Source organism: Jaculus jaculus, chromosome 9 (assembly GCF_020740685.1).
Source record: "Jaculus jaculus isolate mJacJac1 chromosome 9, mJacJac1.mat.Y.cur, whole genome shotgun sequence".
Classification (NCBI taxonomy): domain Eukaryota; kingdom Metazoa; phylum Chordata; class Mammalia; order Rodentia; family Dipodidae; genus Jaculus; species Jaculus jaculus.
The window spans coordinates 38,914,940-38,937,844 of record NC_059110.1 but is presented as its reverse complement, the minus strand read 5'-3'; the positions used below and the strand labels follow the sequence as shown (position 1 = coordinate 38,937,844).

Genomic DNA, 22,905 nt, shown 5'->3' with positions numbered 1-22,905 from the left:
TATAATGTTCCTTCACTTTCTATTTAATGTAACATTTTGAGAGGAATTGGTGTTAACTCTGATATAAATATAAACTTTGAAATAAATCAGCAGTGAATCTGTTGGGTACTGAGCTTTTCTTTGTGGGAAAAATTTTTATTACTGTTTTAATCCTATTGATTGTTAGGGATTTGATTGAGATTATCTCTATAGTATTGATTTAATTTGAGTAATACATATGTAGCTAGGAATTTCTTCTTCTTATTATCATTATTCTTCTTATTATTACTTTAAGTAGAAAGTTGTACAGACACATCATGGGTTGGTACCATCAGTTCTCTCCTCCCTGCTGCCATCCCACTGGGGACCCTCCTCACTGGGTTTTCTGGTATTCTCCTTAGATTTGTTAGCAATGAGATGTGAGAGCATCAGTCAGTCCATGTAAGGGGGGCAGAATAGCCTCTGGACATTCCCTTCCACTCTGTGGCTCTTACATTCTTTCTGCCCCCCTCCCATAAAATTACCTGAGCTGTAGTGGGTGTGTTTTAAGTTGTAGCTAGGAATTTAATAATTTCTCAATTTTCCAGTTTTTTAAAATATGTTTTCAAAGTAATACTTATTCCTTATATTTTATTAGAATCTATAGTAATTTTCCCTTTTTCTGTAACTTTACTAATTTATGACTTATCTTTTTCCTTTGGTAAGTTTGTCAAGGTTTACCAATCTTATTAAATTTCATTTTACATTTACTCTAACCAGTTTTTGGTGGTGCTACAAATGAAATCGGGGCCTCAAAAATGCTAGATAAGCAACGTACCAACCAAGTTACAAACCCAGTGCTTGTATTCTTTTTCTCAAAGAACCAACTCTTTGTTTATTGATTCTGTGTATTAATATTTTAGTCTTCATTTCATTAATTTCTGCCCTGATGTATTATTTCTTGCCATTTTTTGCTTTGGAATTTTGGATGGTTCTTTTTTTTTTTCAGAACTTTGAGGTGCATCATTAGGATATTTACTTTAGATTTCTGCCTTTTTAGTATAACATTCAAGGTAAACTTTTCTGGTTGAACTGCCATCATATTGTCCCCAAAATTCTGGCAAGTTGACCTTTCTTTTTCACTTCATTCTAGGGACATTTTAATTTCCTCCTTGATGCCATCAGTAAAAACTAGCCTTCAAGAGTTAGTTATCTCCATGTATTTATATAGTTTCTGTAGCTTTTAATACTACTGGTTTCTAGTTATTATACTCTGTTCTGATATAGGAGATCATTTCTGTTTTACCATATTTGGGAAAAGTTGATTTGTGGCCTATAAATCTGTCTATCTTATGAAAATTTAATGGGCTATGGTGGAAAATGTGTATTCTGTTTCTGTTGGATGGAATATTTTGTATATACTTGTAGAGTACATTTGCTATATGGTATGGTTTAATTATTTTTTAAAAATATTTTTTGTTCATTTTTATTTATTTATTTGAAAGTGACAGAGAGAGAGGAAGAGAAAGAGGCAGACAGAGAGAGAATAGGCGTGCCAGGGCCTCCAGCCACTGCAAACGAACTCCAGACACCTGCTCCCCCTTGTGCATCTGGCTAACGTGGGTCCTGGGGAATCGAGTCTCAAACTGGGGTCCTTAGGCTTCACAGGCAAGCGCTTAACTGCTAAGCCATCTCTCCAGCCCCCTAATTCTTTAGTCTCTTCATTAGTATTTATTTTGGATGAACCTATTATATAGAAATGAGAAGGAAGGCATCAAAATTACCATTGCTATCTCAAGATATATCTGACCCTTTGGGGTCATTAGTGTTTATTTTGTGAAATTTAGAGACCTGATGTTTGGTGCACATATGTTAGCAACCACTTTATCTTTATGAATTGTTAGTTTTGAATTGTTGGTTTCATTACTATGTAGTGGCTTTATTTACGTCATTTGTCTAATGTTTGCTTAAGGTCTTCTAAATCAGGTATCAGAAATCTATGCCGGATTGTTTTCAGTTTCTTTTCACTTGATAAATTATTTTCTGCACTTTGTTTCATAGTAAAGGGTATCTTTACTAGTAAGGTGTGTGTTGTAGTAAGCTTCGCATTGCTAGGATAAACTCCCAAACAGACACAGTATATAGGAGGAAGGGTTTATTTTAGCTTACAGATCCAAGGGGACGTTCCATCAATAGTGAAAGAAGATGATTCTCATTCATAAATCCAAGCAGAGAGAAACTACCAAACAGCCAGCACCAAAAGCAAGCACATGTGGCAGCAAACAGCAGGGAACTCAGAAAGAGCTCAGACTACACTGAACACCTTTGGGCTACAAATCAGACCTGCCCCCAATGATACCTCAGGGCTGGACTCCAGGATCTGCCCCCAATGACACCTCCTCCAGCCAGGTAGCTGAAGACAAGATTTAATAAAACACCCAGCTTACTAGGGGACATACATTCAAACTACCACAGTGTGTTTCTTGAAGACAACAGGCTGGATCTAGTTTTCTAATCCTGTCACAGTCTGTATATCTTTATTGAGGAGCTGAGGTCATTTATATTTAAGCTTAGTGAGAGATATGTACTAATTCCAGTAATTTTATTGGTTATTTTTTGAGTCAGTAATGGATTTTTTTTCTTTACTTCTTTGCCTATTAGTATCAGAGGTTAGCTGATTTTATGTGTTGGACATGTGTAATTCTGTTTGTTGCTCAGAAACTTCTTATAAAATTCATTTTTTCCTTTGCTCTTAATATTAAGACTGCCTTTCATCCTCCCTTGCATAAACATATTTGGCAGTATTGCCTACCTGGTACTGGTTTTAGAAGGATTAAGATGCCTGAAATAGAGGTTCATGAATTACACATGGTTCAATAACCCTTAAGACAAGGCAGTGTGAGGCAATGTTTAAGTCCCTGCATGAAGACCATGTGGAACATGATGTTGAACTGTAAAAATTAATCATGGGTGCAGTGGTATACTCAAGATGTCGGAGCTACCAAGGCTATAGGATAGCCACCAAGGAGAGCCGCTAGCTTGGGTAGATTCTGCCTGGGAAGCAAGCAACACAGCTGGAGGGGTGGAGTTGGTTAGTTGCCCAAGGTTTTTAGATTCCAGACAGTTTAGTCACAAGCCCTATGTGTTGGACATGGAGCTTTAGGATTAGATGTTTGTCCTCCAGGTTGTCTATCTTGCATCAGTCCAAAATTTTCTTGTTCTGCACACCTTCCTTCATTTTAAAATGGGAATGTTTGTTCTGTGCCACTGTGCATTAGAGGCATGCTACTTGTGCTTTTATGTTACAGGACTCACAGTTAAGAAACTGTCTTGAGGGCTGGAGAGATGGCTTAGCGGTTAAGCGCTCGCCTGTGAAGCCTAAGGACCCCGGTTCGAGGCTCGGTTCCCCAGGTCCCACGTTAGCCAGATGCACAAGGGGGTACACGCGTCTGGAGTTCGTTTGCAGAGGCTGGAAGCCCTGGCGCGCCCATTCTCTCTCTCTCCCTCTATCTGTCTTTCTCTCTATGTCTGTCGCTCTCAAATAAATAAATATATTTAAAAAAAAAAAAAAGAAACTGTCTTGAGTCTCAGATGTGAACAGTGAACAGTGAACAGTGTTAGGACTGTTAAAGAAATGGGGACTTGTGGAGTTAAACTCAGTGCATTTTTACATCATGAGATAGGCTTGAGTCTATGGGATCCAAGGATGGAATGTGGAGATTTTAGTATGAGAAGTCCCCCATAGCCTCGTGTGTCTGTGATTAAGCCTCATACTTAATTCCCAGCTGATAGAGCTCTTGGGAGGTGCAGACTTGCTGGAATTATATCTGTGGGCATGAGCCTTGCATTATTATTGTCTAGCCCTGCTTTCTAGTGGTAATGAGCAACTTCTTTCTGCTTCCCACTTGCTGATGTGGAGGTATGATGCCCGACTGTCTGCTCCTGTTATGTATTCCTGCCCATGGTGAAACTTCCCTTCAAAGTTGTGAGCTGGAAGTAAAAGCATTCCTTCTGTGCTGCTTCTTGTCACGTGGTTTGTCCCAGCAATGAGAAAGTAACTGCTACAGCTGATGACTTTTCCACCTATATTGCTGAATTTCTCAAACATTTTATTGACTTTTTCTGCTATGTCGCTGACTTTTTTCTTCAAGTCCTAGATTGAATTCACTGGTTTGTTTGTATCCTCTTTCAGTAATTAATCAGTTTTTATGTGGAATCCTTACCTTTTATTTCATCTCTGTGTTCAGTAGGTGAGAAGTTTTGATCTTTTGGGAGGGTAATGTCTTGATATCTCATGATTTTTGCATTTATTTTCTGTGATTTGTACATCTTTTGGGTTTGATATCCCTTCTGTCTTTGGGGTAGAGGGTTTCTTCTTACTGAGTTTTCACTATTGAGAACTTGATCTCCAGTACCACTTGCTGAGGAGAAATCAAGTTGTTATAAGAAAAGCTGCACCAATGAATAACATTATATTACTACATCAAAATTTACCACAAAGCTGAAAATGGCAAAGCTACTTTACCATGTACTATGAAGTTAAAAATGATTTAGATTAATGCTAGGCATGGTGGTACATGCCTTTAATCCCAGCTCTCAGGAGGCAAATGTAGGAGGGTCAAAGTCAGTTTGAAGCTAGCCTGAGACTACAGAGTAAATTCCAGGCTAACTTGGACTAGAGTGAGACCCTACCTCGAAAAAATAAACCAAAATCTTTTGGGCTGGAGAGATGGGTTAGTGGTTAAGTTGCTTTCCTGCAAAGCCAAAGGACTCATGTTGGATTACCCAGGACCCATGTAAGCCAGATGCACAAGGTGGCACAGGTGTCTGGAGTTCATTTGCAGTGGCAGAGGCCCTGGCACACCAATTCTCTCTCTCTCATAATTAGATAAAATGTTTTAATAAAAGTTATTTAGGTTAAGTGTAAAAATTATAAATTAATGAGATAAAGAAAGGAGACAGAGAAATAGAAGTAAAGCATGGTTTAATACATAAAAAGAGAAAAAATTAAGGAGGAGCATTAAGAATATATGGAGGGCTAGAGAGATGGCTTAGCAATTAAGGCGCTTGTTGGCAAAGCCAAAGGATCCAGGTTCAGTTCTTCAGTACCCACATAAAGCCAGAGGCACAAGGTAGCACAAATATCTGGAGTTCATCTGCAGTGGCTAGAGATCCTGGCACACTCTTTCTCCCTGGCACACCCTTTCTCTCTCTCTCCATATATATGTGTGTGTATATATATACATATATATATATATGTATATGTATATGTATGTGTATATGTATATATATGTATATATATATGCACACACATATATATAATTATAAAATTATATATATAATTATATAAAATTAAAATATATTATATATAATTATATATATAAAACTTTTTCTATATCTGTCTCTTTTTCTTTCTCTCAAATAAATAAATAAAGTATTGTAAAAAGAATGTTATGTAGGAGAAGTTAAAAGAATAAGAAATTAGATAAAAATAAGAAAAAAGAAAAACAAATTTCCCACTAAGAAGAAAGTAAAAAAGCAAAATCAGATGGATGTCAGAAGATGAGTATAAAATAAGAACATCTGCCGGGCATAGTGGTGCACACCTTTAATCCCAGCACTTGGAAGGCAGAGGTAGGAGGATTGCCATGAGTTTGAGGCCACCCTGAAACTACATAGTAAATTCCAGGTCAGCCTGGGCTAGAGTGAGACTATCTCAAAAAACAAACAATAATAATGATGATAATAATAATAATAATAATAATAATAATAAAATAGGAACACCAGATCTTGGTACAGCTTTCTGGTCTCTGCAACCCTCCTCCCACTCATGCTGCCCATTGCTGGGATCCTATACATATATCTGGGTAGAGCTGTCCAGTCTCTTAGTCCCTCCTCCTGTCAAATCTCTGTGCCCCTCCTTCTGTCGGTGCCACCTACCACTGGAGCACCACACAATTCAGGATGCACTATCCATTGCCCACACCATACTACACGTAATATGGCTTGTAAGATACGGGGTAGCAATACCCTCTCAACTTAATTTAGGGACCTCACCTACTCCATCTGCAAGTCAGCACCAACTGTCTCCATGACTGAACTTCAAGCAGCACTGAGCTAAGGCAGAGGAACACTAAGCACTGATCCAAATACTTAATACAGGTGTACCAGAGAGACTCAACTCAACCAATGCTCTATCTCCAGATGGGCAAGTCCCATTGCAAAACAAGTAACACAAAAAGCCAAGTCAGTATGTCTCTTAAAAAAATTACCAATCTCGGGCTGGAGAGATGGCTTAGCGGTTAAGCACTTGCCTGTGAAGCCTAAGGACCCCGGTTCGAGGCTCGGTTCCCCAGGTCCCACGTTAGCCAGATGCACAAGGGGGCGCACGCGTCTGGAGTTCCTTTGCAGAGGCTGGAAGCCCTGGCGTGCCCATTCTCTCTCTCTCCCTCTGTCTTTCTCTCTGTGTCTGTTGCTCTCAAATAAATAAATTAAAAAAAAAATTACCAATCTCATAGTAATGGCTGGCTCCCAATGAGAGCTACTTAGAGGAAAATTACAAAGAATTCAAAAGAATGAATATAAATATGAACAAAGAAGTCAAGTAGGATGTGACTAAATGCCAAATCCTAGAGAGCATAAATAAATAACAATGAATTCAAATGAGAAATGAATAAGCACCTGAATATAACCCAAGAGAACACAGATTATTGATTGAAATGGGGAAGCAAAATCAGTACATAAACTGAATTCAATAAACAGATAAGTTACTGAAGCAAAACAAAACTGAAATGAGACTGGAAATGAAAATAAAAATATAAAGCTCCATGGAAAGACTTGCCAGTAGAATGGATCATGTGCAAAAGAGGAAGGGCTTGAAGACAAGGTAGAGGAAGATATTTGGGACACCATAAAAAGATCAAATTTAGCCAGGCATGGTGGCACACGCCTTTAATCCCAACACTTGGGAGGCAGAGTTAGGAGGGTTGCCATGAGTTTGAGGCTACCCTGATACTACATAGTTAATTCCAGGTCAGCCTGAGCCAGAGTGAGACCCGACCTTGAAAAACCAAAAAAAAAAAAAAAAGACCAAATTTACAATAAGTGGGCATAAAGTATAAAAAAATTTATTATTTTTTTCAAGGTAGGGTCTTGCTCTAGCCAAAGCTGACCTAGAATTCACTCTGGATTCTCAGGGTGGCCTCAAACTCATGGTGATCCTCCTACCTCAATTTACCGAGTGCTGGGATTAAAGGCATGTGCCACTACAATTAAAATACTTTCAATGAAATTATAGAAAAAATCTAGGAAAAGAGATGCACATCCAGATACAAGAAGCATACATAAACCCAAATATATAGGGCAAGAGAAGAAATTATATATATCATATTAAAGTTAAATATGCATAAATATGCATAACAAAGAAAGTATACTGAAAGCTCCAAGAGTGAAGGACCAAATCACATATAAAGGCAGGCCCAACAGAGTAACAGCCAGAAGGACTTGGAATGATGTCGTTTCATGTTTTTTTTTTTTAATTTAAATACATCTTTCTTATTTGTTTGTTTGAGAGAAACTGAGAGAAAGAGAGAGAAAGAAAGAGAGAGAGAATAGGTACACCTGGGCCTTTAGCCACTGCAAATGAACTCCAGACTCATGTGTCACTTTGTGTATCTTGTTTTACATGGGTACTGGGGAATTGGACCTGGGTCCTTAGGCTTCACAGGCAAGTGCCTTATTGCTAAGCCAGCTCTCCAGCCCATAGTTTCATTAAAGATAACTGCTGTCCCAGCAAAACTGTCATAATTGAAGGGGCAAGAAAAATTGTCTATGATAAAGTAATTTATGACTACCAAGCCATAGCTACAGAGGAAACTGGAAGGAATACTTTGGACTGAAGAGAAGGATAAACACATTCAAGAGGCTCCTATAAAGAAATGTCAATGATAGGTCAATTGCTAAGCAAATGAAGATTGCGAAAACATCAAACACCATAAAATCAACATGACAGGAATTAATTCACACCTTCAGTAATAACTGAATACTAAATATTTCAATTGCCCAATCAAAAGACACAAATTATCAGATTGGGTTAGTAAATAAGATACTTCTTTTTGCTGTCTCCAAGAAACTCACTTCCTGAACAAAAACAGACCCTACCTTAGGGGAAAGTATGGAAAAAAGTTATTTCAAGCAAATTGAGCCAAAGAAATAGTATATGCCACTATTTTAATATCTGATGAAATAGGCTGCAAACAAAATCTACTCAATAGAGATAAAGAAGACCACTTCATGCTGATTAAGGGGACAGTCCACCAAGATGATACTACAATTCCAAACATATTCACTGAACATAGGGGCACCCAATTTCATAAAAGAAATACTACTACACATGAAGTTACAGTTTAATCCCTGCATATTTATAGTAGATGACTTCAACATACCATTTTTTCTAATAGAAAGGTCATTAAAATAAAAAATAGAGAAACATTAGAGTTAAACGACACCATAAAGGAAACAGGAGTACATCACATTCCACACAAACACTATACACATTTTCTCCAGCAGTCTGTAGGACTTACTCTAAAATAGATACTATATTAGGACACAAAGCAAGTCTCGAGAAATATAGAAAAATTAAAATTGGCAAGAAAGTGGGTGATATTGGAAAATATATTGAGTAAGCTAACTAAAGCTCCAAGTGAAAGCAGCATATATTTTCTCACACGTGTAGATCCTTATTATGAATTTTCAGACCTGTGAGTTCAACTTGGAGTTTCTGTAGAACCTGGGATGTTATCAAAGCCCTAAGGGATGTTCCGGTGATAAGAAACTTTAAGAACAGGAGGTAGTAGAACTCAAGGGATATGGCAACAATGCAGGGAATTCTGTGTGCTAACTAAAAAATTAATTTAAGGGCTGAAGAGATTTTTTAGTGGTTAGGGCACTTGCCTGTGAATCCTAAGGACCCAGGTTCAATTTCCCAGTACCCATGTAAGCCAGATGCATAAGGTGGTGCATGCATCTGGAGTTCATTTGCAGTGGCTAGAGGCCCTGGAGTGCCCATTCTCTATTGTGCTTCTTTCTCTCTCTCTCTCTGTCAGATAAATAAATAAAAATTTAATTTTTTAAAAAAAATTAAATTAAATTATAAAAAACTATAGGAGGGAATGGTGGGGATAAGAAAGGTTAAGCAGGGGATGAGCAAGAAGAAGGAATATGGGGAGGGTTGATCAAAACTTAGGAAATATGAAAAAACCCTAAGAAAACCTAATACTCAGTAAACTTAAAAATACATAAAAGAAATAATAGAATTAACAAAGATACCCAGCCCATGGGATGGTGCCTCCTTTTTTAAGGTGGGTATTCCCATATCAATTAACCTAATCTAGAAGCATCCTCACAACATACTCAGAGTTTTGTCTTCTAGGTGATTCTAGATTCCAGCAAGTTGACACACATGCATATGTACATGTGTGTATGTATGTATGTGTATTTGTGTGGATTTATTGGCTCAACTTACATGACTCAAAGCTAGTTAGTCCAACAATTACTAACCACATGCTAGAGAGGCTGAGTAACCAGTAACTGCCTAGTTCAAGGAATTGGAAACCTCAGGACAAACGTGACACATTATGCTGACCCCGTCCAAGGCTGAAGGCCTGGGGGCTTCTTTTCTTAGAGTTGCTGGTGTGAGTCAACATTGAAGCTTGATGAGGTGCATGAGTGATGACAGCAATGGATGCGCTCACTCAGAGTGGAGCTTGCACAAGCTGTGGCGTTCTGTTCTTCCCTTTTTATTCCATCAGGTACACTAGCCTATTGGATGGTGCTGCCCACATTGTCATCCTCTCTGCAGAGGTCCTCCTGGAAACCCTAGCAGTGAACACTTGAACTATTTTAAACTGTTACTTTTGTAATTCCAAGCTATGAGGACATGTTTGGCCTTAGTTTATCTCCTTGACTTCAGGAAAAAAATGTTCTAACAGACGCCCAGTGTTCTGTCAAGGAGAGAAATATTACAATGTGCCTCTAGAGTTGGAACTTCCTAGGGCACCCTGGGGGTTCAAGTCTGTTTCTTAAACAGCCTGAATTGTGCCTTTGTTTACCAATTATCAAAGGATTGTTTCTCCACACTCATTACTCAGCATTTTGGTGTATAAATTTTTACCTCACAATATTGCGCAATGTGGGAAGGCACAACTCAATATTAGCTTTTTACCTGAAGTGGTCTTAAAGGACTTTTATCTCTATCCTGGGTGCCCTGTGAGTGGCAAGAGCATACATATCTTTATTTTGCTTGACATTGCAACACAACATTGTCACCTACAAAGGACATGCTTGAGAACCATGCAATTGGGTTACAAAGAAAATTTCAAAAGAAATTTCATAATGTTTTAAGTCAGCTCAGGGTTTTGTGTTAGGCTTCAGTCATAGCTATCCTAGATTTGTGGCCCATGGGCTGCAGGTTGGAAACTCCTAAGCCAGCCAAATACACAGAAGGGTAATTTAACTCATACTGTTAAGCAGATCAGAGAGTTACTGCCATCTAGAAACTGTCATATTTAAATATTTTCAGAATAAGTACATTGAAGGAAAAGAATACATGGACATGGTTTATGAAAAAATTAGCAAACAGGACCCTGAGGCAGTTAGCATATAAGCTCTAGACACCAGGAAGTCTGGCCAGAGTCACAAACTGTCCCACATTAATGGAGTTCATTAAAAAGAAGCAGCCTGCTGACCCTGGGGAACTAGACACCTGGAGAAGCAGCTTGTTTCCATCACTTCCTCACTCCTCCTCCTCCTCCTAAACTCCCAGCTCATTTCCAGTGAAATGAGTGCTCTCTTAGCGGGGCGTGGTGGTACACACTTTTAACCCCAGCACTCGGGAGGCAGAGGTAGGAGAATCACCATGAGTTCAAGGCTACCCTGAGACTACATAGTGCATTCCAGGTCAACCTGGGCCAGAGTGATACCCTACCTCAAAAAAACCAAATAATAAATAAATAAATAAGAAAAAAGTGCTGTCTCTCATTTCCAGGATTACAGTGCCTCTGGAGCCTGAGCTGTTCCTCTCAGGCACTGAATACAGCCTGTTCTTTCCAGGGAGATGTCTGTCAGTTTCTGTCTTCCAAATTTGCCTCAATTTTTTTTCCTTAAAGTTGATCAGAACAGGGGTAAACTGGAGAAAGTAATACAGTTTTGCTGGGGTGGGTGGAAAGGTTACTGAGTAGCTCCGTTTACCTAGTTTTTAAATATTTTAAAAAATATTTATTTATTTATTAGAGACAGAAAGAGAGAGATAGTGTGAATGGGCACACCAGGGCTTCCAGCCACTGTAAATGAACTCCAGATACAGGTGCCCACTCTGTGCATCTGGCTTATGGAGGACCTAAAGAATCGAACCTGGGTCCTCAGGCTTTGCAGCAAGTGCCTTAACTGTAAGCCATTCCTCCAGCCCTAGTTTTTAAGTATTTTAAAAGTGAAAAAGTTGAAGTGGATTTGCACACCATGGGTTAAGTGAGCAGGATTAAAAGGAAATCTGTTGTCTGGAAATCAAATATCAAAAGCTAAAACACCTTTTAATTTACTTTTTTCTTTTTCTTTTTTTTTTTTTTTTTTTACAAATTGTGATAGCCACATATATGGAAAACTTTACTCATTTACTTTTATTTTTAGACAGAGAGCAAGTGAGAAAGAGAGAGAGAAAGAGAATTGATGCACCAGAGCCTCAGCCAGTGCAATCGAACTCCAGACGCTTGTGCCAACTGGTAGACATGTGTGACCTTGCACTTGCCTCACTTTTTTGTGTCTGGCTTACATGGGATCTGGATCAAACATAGATCCTTAGGCCTTACAGGGAAGTACCTTAACTGCTAAGCTATTTCTCCAGCCCCACACATTGTTTAAGACAATAATCATAAACCTTAAAGTATCAAAATTGTATTACTATAGTTATTGTTTCCATAATATTCCATACTGTAGAAAGAGTGCGATTTGTTGGACTGTTTCCTGTGTTGGAAAGTTAATTCTAGCTCTTAGGAATGCTGGGGAAAAATCAACTGCTAAGTTGCATAGATTATTCAAAGTGGGCACTAGAGAGATGGCTTAGTAGTTAAAGCACTTGTCGGCAATGCCAAAGGACCCAGGTTTGATTCTCCAGTATTCATGTAAAGCCAGGTGCACAAGGTAGTACATGTGTCTGGAGTTCTTTTGCAGTGGATAGAGGCCCTAGCATGCCCATTCTCTCTCTCTGTATCTTTCTGTCAAATAAATGAATAAATAGATTACTCAAAGTATCCAAAAGCTTATAGTAAATTCTAATGGCTTTTCCCACTTGTTTCTAACTTGCTTTCTAGAAAGGTTAAATTATATTAGTGAAACAATCATGAAATTGTCTCATTCCTCTAATATCTTTTGGGGGCACATATAATTTAATTTTAAACATGAACTCATTTTTTCACTCTGAAAAATTTTATACTCCAGGTATTGCTCATAAAGTATATAATAGATTTGCCATGAAGATGGACACATAGAGTTTCCAAATTACTAGATACTTACTTACTCTTGGACTAACTTTCATGTTTGCCTTCTGCCATTGCTAGTTAATGTTCTTTTCTCGCTCATGCCCCACTCTGAGCCCCTGGAAGCAGGTTTCTTGGCTAGGTACCCTAGAACATATGTCAGTGGCCTCCCCAGTGGCTGGGAACCTTTGAAGAGTGAAATAAAAAGGTCTTCTTAGATCAAAAGTTAATATTCTATTGGTATAATTGAATCCACTTCAATCATTTGTACTTGAAGTGAATTTGGACTATCCCTCTGTAGGCCATAGTATTTCCATTTAAAACATCTTTTTAGAAAGAATGAAAACCTTTTTCCTTTGTAGCATCATCACAAGTATCTTTTGATTCATTGTTTTACATGGCTAGCAGATGTTCCTGAAGGAATGTTGTATAAACAGACTGGAACTCCTCATCAAGTGCTCCCATTTGGATTTGGAATGTACCCCACCCCTCCAAACAAAAATATCCAACAACTTGGTTCCCAGGTTGCGATGGACTGGGTAGATTCTTTCACTGGTGGAGCCTAGTGGGAGTTCTTACATCACCAAAGCTGTGCTTTAAAGGACATTCAGGGAATTCGATCCATTCCTCTTTTCTGTTCCACTACCAGCCAGTGAGCAGCTCATTTCATCATGTGCTCTTGCCTTGCCCTAATCACTTCACCTTAGTCCCAGAAGCAGTGGGACTAACTGATCATGGACAGAAACTTTTAGAACAGAGAATGCAAATAAAGTTTTCCTCATTATGAGCTGATATTCTCAAATATTTGTTACAATAGCAGAAAGATGACTAAAACAAGTACAGATGCTTTGAAACCCCCTGCCCATGGAGTCTTTACCTCATGGCCATGTCACATTTGTACAAGTATGTTATGTGTAGTTGGAAATCATTTGCTTTTGTATTACATATTTGAGCCCAGTGATCAATATCATAAAGGTGCTTCCTGCCCTTACTGCAATCGTCAGTAGAAATGAGATTAGAGAAAAATGAAGCCTTCTATGACTAGGATAGTAGTAGAATAGTTCTGAGTTTGTGGATTTAAAATTTTGTTTTTCGTTTTAAAATATTTATTTACTTATTGGTGTGTGTGTTCCAAGGTCTTTTTCTGTTGCAAACAAACACCAGGTGCTTGTGCCACCTTTGGCAATTTGCTTTGCATGGGTGGCTGGAGAAAATGAACTCAACTATTGAGTTATCTCCCCAGGTCTGATTTTCAGGTTTCCTCAATGTGTTATCATTGTTTTTAATACCCATGCTATGATTATATTTACAACGATCTCCATCATTAGCCTGCTATTTTTCCATTAGTATGAAGCTCTCAATAGATGTGTCTAATTTGCTTTTGCATTATCATGTACTCAGCAGTTTGTATAAAATAGTAGTTCTTAAAGCATGCTAAGTAAATAACTAAATTGTGACTTTTGTGTTCCTTGACATTCTCAGACAGATTTATATAATTCCATGTTTTTGCTTCCATATAGCCTGTATATAATCTACAATATTATATTTAGTTGTTAAAAGTTTGTCTCTTTTACATTATTAACAGAGGGTGGGATTAGTCTTCTTTTATATCTTCTATTCCTACACCAGACACTTCATAAATATTATAGCATAATAAATTAATATCAGTGTAATGCTGAAATCTATGCATGATAGTTAACAATAAGCCAATTGAGAAGTTTTCAAAAATTTCATGAATGTGTTCGCTTTGGCAGCATGTATGCTAAATTGAAATGATACAGAGAAGATTAGCATGGCCCCTGCACAAGGATAACTTGAACATTTATAAAGTGTTCCTTATAGCTGTGGTGGATGCACCTTTAGTCCCCAGTACTCAGGAGCCTGAGTTAGGAGAGTCGCAATGAGTTTGGGGCCAGCCAGAGACTTCATAGTGAATTCCAGGTCAGCCTGGAAAAAACAAACAAAGAAAAATTCATGAACTGGTTGATATCACAGTTGTTGCTTGGAAATTGGCAATGTTAGAAACAACGTACCAGACTACAAGTAATTGTTGTATTTTTTAGCTTTTTCTCCCCACAAAGCCAGTTTTAAAACATTTGCCAGCATCTCAGAGTGAGAACCCTTGTCCTTAGGTCAGATGTTTATACGTGGTATATCTTAGTGGGGGAAAAGAAATCAAAGCAGGCTCCTGCTGCCATGCCACTTCAGTGCGGAGCCAGGCCCTCAGTGCACAGCTGCCTCAGTGTAGCAGAGCTTAGCCTATGAGGCGACAGGCTCTGATGCTTGCACGCTGCATTAGCCACACTAAATGCTGGTAGAAGACTGATTTTTCCAGACTCTGAGATTCACATTTTCCTCTCCTATAGGAGAGTTCCAGAAAGAATAATTTGGAGGGTCAGTTGTTTGCATTTCCTTCTAAGTTAATTTATTTGCTGTCATTTCCATTCGTCCTTCATTTTCTTTATTTCACGTTTCTGAACCCCAGTTTCTGAATTAAATTATGATCTTATGGTCATAATATAGGCCCAGAACAAATTTAACCTTTCAAAGCAAAGAAATTAACCTTGGTCCAAGATTTGGTATAAGAAAAGGCTTGTAATATAAATGAAAACCCTAAAATAAAAAGAAAATACTTACATTGTAGCAATACAAAATGAGCCTATTCTGTGCCAGTATGACAAGATATCTAAGTCATTACTTCTTTTTAAACTTGCACTTATTTTATTTTTATTCTTTATACTGTATGTGCTTAGTTTTGATTGAGCCCCCTCCCCATATTTGGCTCCCAATCCCTGCCCCCACTCTTCTTTCACTCTTTCACCCTGAGTATTCTCCCCTTGACTTTCATATCCCTTAAGATCTACTACCTTCCCTACTCTTGTCCGTTGAGGCTGCATATTTTCCCCTCTCTCATGGGCTCCTTCCTATGTTCCTGGCATTCACACACTCTCTGGTTCACATGAGAATACAAACATATCAAGGTTCTAAGCTAGGGATCTGCATATGAGAAAGAATATGCCATGTCTACTACTTTGTACCTGGGTTACCTCACTTAATCTATTATTTCCCAGTTCCATCTATTGTCTAGAAATTGTCATAAGTTCCTTTTGTATGGCTGAATAGAATTCCACTAGATGTACATACGAAATCTTCATTATCCATTCCTCCACTGATGGGTATCCAGGCTGATTCATGTTCTGCCATGGAGAGGAGCATAACAATATTGGTGAATAAATATCTCTGAGCTTGAGCATATAATCTTTTGGGTATAAGCTCCTGAGGGGTATAGCTGGATCATGTTGTAGTTCTATTTTTAGAGGTTTGAGAAACCTTGACATTGATTTACATAATTCCTGCACTTAAAATGAGTTTATTGGGCTGGAGATATGGCTTAGTGGTTAAGGCCCCTGCCTGTGGAGCCTAAGGACCCAGGTTCAATTCCCTAGTACCCACATAAGCCAGATGCACAAGGTGGAACATATGTCTGGAGTTTGGTTGCAGTGACTGGAGGCCCTAATGTGCCCATTTTCTCTCTCTAATAAATAAATAAATAACATATTTGTTTTAAACGAGTGTATTGCAGTGGAAAGGCCCTGGTGTCCCCATTCTTTCTCTCTCTCAAAAATAAAATAATTTACAAAAAGGAGCTAAGGGTTGAAGAGACGGCTTAGTAGTTGAGGAGCTTGCCTGTGAAGCCTAAGGACTCATGTTTGACTCTTCAGGAACCACATAAGCCAGAGGCATAGTGATGCAAGCTACATATGCACACAAGGGAGCACACATGTCTGGAGTTCCATTGTAGTTGCTGGAGGCCATGGCATGCCAATTCTCATTCTCTCTCTCTCTTTCTCTCTCTCTCTCGCATAAATAAAAAGGTCAAGTCTTTTGGGCTTGCATTAAAAAAAAAGGCAACTAAATCTATAAACTTCAAAAGGAATTTAAGCATCACAATTCTTATGCCCATAGTTCAACCTCCAGTCAGCACCTCCTCAGCTCCATCACCAGCCAGATGGCAGCTCAGACACAAAGATAGCTTCTGGCTATCTCTCCCTTCCCTTCCCTTCCTTCCTTCCTTCCTTCCTTCCTTCCTTCCTTCCTTCCTTCCTTCCTTCCTTCTTCTTTTCCTTTCTCTCTTTCTTTCTTTCCTTCCCAGAGGGAAAGAGGGATGTGGGGTGTAGAGAATGGGGGTGCCAGGGACTCCAGCAGCTGCAAATGAACTCCAGACTCATGCGCCACCTTGTGCATATGTCTTACATGGGTCCTGGGGAATTGAACCTGGGTCCTTTGGCTTTGCAAGCAAAAGCCTTAACTACTAAGCCATCCATCCAGTCCCCATTATTTTCTTTTTAACCTTACATACTGGGGGAAAAAAAAAAAAACAGAAACTGGGCTGTGGGATCCCTCATAGAGCTGTTTGGAGAAAGTTATTTCCAGCACATGTCTATCCAACCCACCTGTGACTGCAGAGGAGCTGGAGGAGCAGAGTGCCCGGCCTCTGGCCATTTCCATCCAGAAGTGAGGATTGAGGCTCATGTAGATCTCTCTGGTTGCACAAATTCTCAAGCCAGTGTTCCTGTAGCTTACTATAAGACAAAATGTGTATATAATATTTAAGATACAGAGTATTTCGCAGAAAGGTAAATGCTGCTGTAAAGAGCTTTTCAAATCTTTAAAATCTCTTTGTAATGAATGAAATTGGAGGACTCTTGGGGGAAAAACAGGGACTCATGCTAATCCATTCTACTTGTTTTGTATTGAGAAGCCATAGCTAGAGCAGGTTTTAAAGATGGCTGATTACATTTATTTCCTCTCATGATAATAAATTTGTCATAACATATTAATATGGCTTATCCCAACAGGGAGTTGATAATAATTTTGTGTTATAATGTATATATTTTTACATCTTGGATTAAGTTAATGCTTGGATTTTCTAGCTAGCTGGGTATTCTTAGCTGTATCAATTGATCTGATGTTATATATCTTCAGGGTAGGAGCTTAAGGTGTTAGGTGTAGCTCTTAAGACTCTCAGAGTATCTATAAAGGTATTCCTAGGGGGAGGGTTTGCCTGCTAAGAGAGTATTCAAGTAGGCTGGGTGGAACAAAATACAGGTAGATTCTAAAATATAACTAAACAATGTACACATTCAATGAAAAACAGCACCGAGTATTTATACAAGAGTAAGTATTATAACAACCAGACCCTCTATCCACAAAGAGATTAAGATTTCTGGTCTGTTGAGGGTTCCAAGTCAGCTTGTGACCAAGTGAGACCTTTCCCTGGTGCCATCCCAGTTACCTTTTTGGATGATTTGGTCTGTTATGCTGTGCTCTGCTTGTGTCCCTCTTTGGTGCTGTATGGGTTCAGGTAGGCTGGCTGGATCCTTGGACTGATGTTCTGTTTTCTGAAGCTGGGTACTGGCTTTTCCTGTGGGGCAAGCCGAGCCTGGCAGCTGTGGCCCCACAGACCTGGCACCACCGCTGCTGTAGCTGCCACTGCTGGAGCCCCTGCTGCTGCTACTGCTGCTGCTGAAGCTGCTGCTGCTGGATCTGCAGCTGCTGTAGCTGCTGCTGCTGCTGCTGCTGCTGCTGCTGCTGCTGCTGCTGGAGCTGAAGCCACCACTGCCAGGGCTGGAGCCAGAGCTGCCACTGCAGGAGTGGCTTAGGCCTGCCTGTGTGGGCTCTGGGTGCCTTGGATCTCTCCTACTTCTCTGCTGCCATTTTAATTTCTTATACACCTCACTTTTTAGTAAAATTGTGTATTTTGCTGGGTATTCTTTGGCTTTTCCTCCCCTAGGATGCTTTGGTGTGGTTCCTAAGCTGCCATCTTAACTGGAAGTCTCCTTTGAGATTGATAATAATTTTGATATATAAAGCTTTTGACAAGGTTCTGATGGTTCAAGTATGTACTATTAATTTATTGTGAAGCAAAGACAGACTAAAGCTATTTAGTGCAAATATCTTGAAAGAGAAAATAAATTGTAAGTACACAGATATTTCACCTTATCTACTTTGGTTGCATTTAATATCTCCTCACTTTATATTAATGCCTGATAAAGGCTTTAATTTATTTTATACTTCTAGCAGAATCAAAGGCCCCCTTGGGAAAGTGGCAAATCTATAGGACAGATGAGGTGCCATAGGAGCAGTACCAAACCCTCCCATATGGAAAGAATGCACACCAAATGAAAATGTTAAGGTGCCTAAGAACAGTGAATTCTTAGCATAGCACCCAACAAAGCTACACGCTTCTGGGCACATCTCAGAGCATTTGCCAAGAGCATAGAATAGTTGATGCTGTGTCACATCACATTTGATGACATTAATAAAACCCACACAATTCAGTTTCAGCTGGATTAACTCAGTGGCCTTTATAAAATTTTTACCTGTGCAGCTGGTATTTGACCTATATTAACTTATTAATTTTTTTCACTCCATTTAAAGTAATACTGACTACTTTGTGTGTGCTCATGGTGTCAGCTGGGTTTCTTATGGCTACTTTTGGTTGGGTTTTTCTGAACATTATAGCATGCTGAACATAGAGCTCATGTCTAAAATCTTCACTAAAAGCCTCTCATTTGAATCCAAACAAACATATTCCAATGCTACTTTTCTGTCAGGAGCCATAGAGCAAAAGCCTCTCCATTTTGCCTGGGCCTGCTCATAAACTGTCTCATTACTCAGAAAAATGGTCCATCCAACTTTCTATTAGGTACATCTGGAACCGGTCAGCAGACTACTTACAGAATCTTATCTTTTGCAAAAGGACAGTTTATGGTCAGGATGTGAAACCTGGTGTAGTCAGGATGTTAAGCCAGTGAGGTAAGATTAGATGAACACCTAATTACATCCCCTCTAGATTTTCTGACAACTCCTTGCCCTGGCCACGTCCCCTTCCCCCTACAACTCCTTGCCCTGACCATGTCCCCTTCCCCCTACAACCCTATATAAATGTACATGTAAGAATAAACTCTCGAGGCCGTGACAAACATCTAGCATTGTCTCCTTCTTGTGTCTGTTTGCCTTGTTTCATTCAGATTAATTTTCACCTCGCTTCTTTGTTCGACTCCCCATGGGCTGGGGCACATGGCACCCAACGTGGGGCCCAAAGTATGGAGTGTGACCTGAATGTCACTCAAAGCGGACAGCCGTCCCAGCCATTAGACCGCCACCCCATTGGGGTGAGTGAAGGTCTGCATAGAGGTCACTACAGGCAATACAACTGTAAAACAGACCTGCACCATGATTGACGCAGAAAAGCCTGCCTGTGAAACTCATTCGTTTGCAGTAAGTGACGAATTTTAGGCAATTAAAGACTATTGAGTCATGTTTTTCAAGGCACAAGAGCTGTGGGACTTCCTTTTTGCACTTCTCTTCCTCCTTTTAGTTTAGGTTGGTGCCATCACATGGAATTGCAACATAGCGACAGGGCAACTGAAGCCTCTTGGCCAGGGCTACCCTCTGGCATCGGCTGAAGGCCTCTAGCTCCCTGTGCGAATCCTGACAGCCCGTTCAGACATTGGCAAAGACCTCCTATCTAGCCTCTCTTCCTATCAACAAAATTGGGTACACAACAGCCAGTAAATGCTCTTAGAGCAGCTGCCAGCTCTTAGACTTGCGGTCAGGCTCATGTCAGGCCCACCGGGAACCCCCCATGCCAGTTCTCTGACTGGGAATGTTGCCCTCTGGTCTTGCAATTTCTCCTCTTTCCTTTTCTAACATGGGACAGACCCTAAGTAAACATAAATTGTTGAAAGGCTTAAAACTTCCCTCAAGGCATAAGGAACACAAGTTAAAGAAAAAAAAATTTAACAGAGTAAAAAGGAGCTAATTGCCATAGTAAAAGATATTTTAAAAACACAAGGAATTGAGATTGCTTCAAGTTCTTTTTGATTTTATATGGAGGATATGTTCTTTTTATATGTGTGTGTATATGTGTCTATGTGTGCTCAATGTGCTTGCTAGTCATGTCATGTTTGTGACTGTTTGTAACTAAAGAGATGAGATGGAAGCAGGTGACATTCCTTTCTCTTCTAGAGAACCATTCCAAGGAAATCAAAGACCTAAGCATAGAAATTAAAAAGGAAAAGTTAAATGTCTTTTACAGGAGTGAATTTGCCAGATATTTGTTCTAGGTCAAGTTCACCTTACATAGAGGATTATTAAAAACAACAAAACTTCCTCTAAAGAGGTAACTTATAATTTATCAGATATAAAAAAAAAGATTGTAATGTCCTGTTACTTAAAAGGAGGAGTTAACTGATCTGACTTATGAGCCAGCCTGCCTCAAGATAACAACACAATTTGCCTTAGCTACTCCTAATAAAATCATTCCCAAATGTGTTATTGGTATTAATGATATAAAATTGTAGTAAGACTGCTTTCTTTTTAGTAATAGGATTAATCAATTTGGTGTAATTTTTTAATAGCCTTATAAGAAAGATAATCACTTCTCGGCCTTTTGGCTAAGATCAAGTGTAGTATCTGTTCTTATCAGTTTAATATCTGATAGGTCCTCTATCTGAGGACAATATATTAAATGGATTTTTGGAGCTTGGAGTTGGAATAGGAGCTTACTCCATCCACTCCACGCATCAACCTGGTATTGCAGTACTTCCAGGAATGGTGCACCCCCTCGGGGGAATTAAAATTTTAAAAAAGAGAGAGAAAAGACAATTAATGGTGGGGTGAGATGAATTGATTGAAGGAACTGAAAAACAATTTTCAATGTTGGGACATAGAATGCTCGTTAAAAATGCTTTTTGAGTGGTACTGAGAATGTTAAAGTATGTGGATAAAGATGTGCATATGTAGGAAAGAATTTTCAGGCTAAAGCTAAATGCCATGCTTAAAGTTAGAGATTCTTCAACTGTTTACAGACACTTAAGGATACTCTAAAAGTTTTATATAGGGACATAGTCTTAATCTAAATTCATCTTACATTAGACACAGGTGATGCCTATGTTAGGTGGGTCACAAAGTCATAAGTACAGATGTAATTGGAGGTTTAACCAGGGTAAACATACACAAAAATCTATCACCTTGTGTTTTACAAATGGGTAAATTTGCTATGTAAAAACAAACAACTTCAAAATAGGAAAAAAAATGTCAGGATGCTTATCTCTCTGCTCTGTAATTTCATTTTGCTCTTGCTTTCCAACATATGCTACTTAAATTCATGGAAAGCTGGACTCTTAAAAAAAAACAGGTGGAACCCCCTTTATCTCAAACCCCATGCAAGTGTTTAAGCCATGTGTCCCTCAGACTCTGACTAGAGACAAAAATGGCCAATTGTCTCTGACAAGGAAAAAGGAATACAGCATATAACTGTGGTTCTCTTTAGTTCTTCTCTTATGAACACCTACAGTCACATCTGTTAGATAAAGTCTGTCACTAGACAAAATGTTAAATAGAGAAACTGAGTCTTATGATAAGGCCTCACTCATTAACAGGTCACTGATGCTAATTTGTTATGATTTAAGGGTTATAAAACTGGCTTTAAGACTCAGTAAAGTAAATTAGGTTCCTCTTTTCATCAAGGTTTTAACTATTCTAAAGATAAAGGCTCACATAGAAATGGTTAATTTCCAAAGGTGAAGTACTCATACCTAAAGACATTGTGACTATACAGATAGCTTCTGTCTTATTTATGCTAATTTTATTAAATGGTCATAACTAGGTTTAATCACTTAGGTTTAAGTGATTTAATTTCAGTAATAATAACTTTCATCTTCCTGGAATTTGTTGGGATAGCTTACTTAAACTTTATCAAATTTAAGTCATGGGCAAAACATAAAATTGTTTTATGTTAATAAAAATTTCTGTGGTAAAATAAAATCAATAGCTATCAAGTTTAAGCCAAAATCATTGGTTGTCACATATTAAAATGTGAGATGTGCCTACTTCCTATGCCTCAGATATATGGCTTATGCTGCCACAGTACAACAAAAATTTTAAAGATAGGACAAAATTATGTTAGATGTAACTTCCTTTCTGACTGTGTTAATCACCTATGTATAAGCCAAAGCCAACTGGAATCATTAGAGTAAAACTGTCAATATTTTGGCTGTACTTCCATGTCATGAGGCCACTGGAGATGATGGGACACTTCTGCACTGGCCCCCTGGTAAGTCACCTGTCTTCCTGAGCAGGGAGGATATGGAGACCCCAACAAAATTGGTATATAGTCTAAAACAGGAGAGTCACAATTGAGGAACAATCGGCCCTTCTGACTTCCCAAAGAAGGGAAAATTAGTTGGCCAGCATGGCCCTGACTCATCCTAACAGGCAAGACATCAGTAAACTATGGGCCTACGCCTGTGTCCCTAAAGTCTCTTTGGAGAGCCATTAATGACCTCTAAAATGAATCCTTAATTAGCTTTTGGCTATCTGCTTGGTCTTAAACACTCAGAGAAAAATCTGT

At 38.9% G+C, this 22,905-nt stretch overlaps 2 non-coding genes across 2 annotated transcripts; both read left to right on the top strand.

Annotated features, from left to right (window-relative positions):
• Positions 1-14,223: 14,223 nt before the first annotated feature.
• On the top strand, positions 14,224-14,329 carry LOC123463777. Its single transcript, XR_006639161.1, has one exon. It is a non-coding gene; the product is annotated as a U6 spliceosomal RNA (small nuclear RNA).
• A 6,598-nt stretch (positions 14,330-20,927) lies between these two features.
• On the top strand, positions 20,928-21,118 carry LOC123463640. The gene has a single exon (XR_006639044.1). It is a non-coding gene; the product is annotated as a U2 spliceosomal RNA (small nuclear RNA).
• The last annotated feature ends 1,787 nt before the right edge of the window (positions 21,119-22,905 follow it).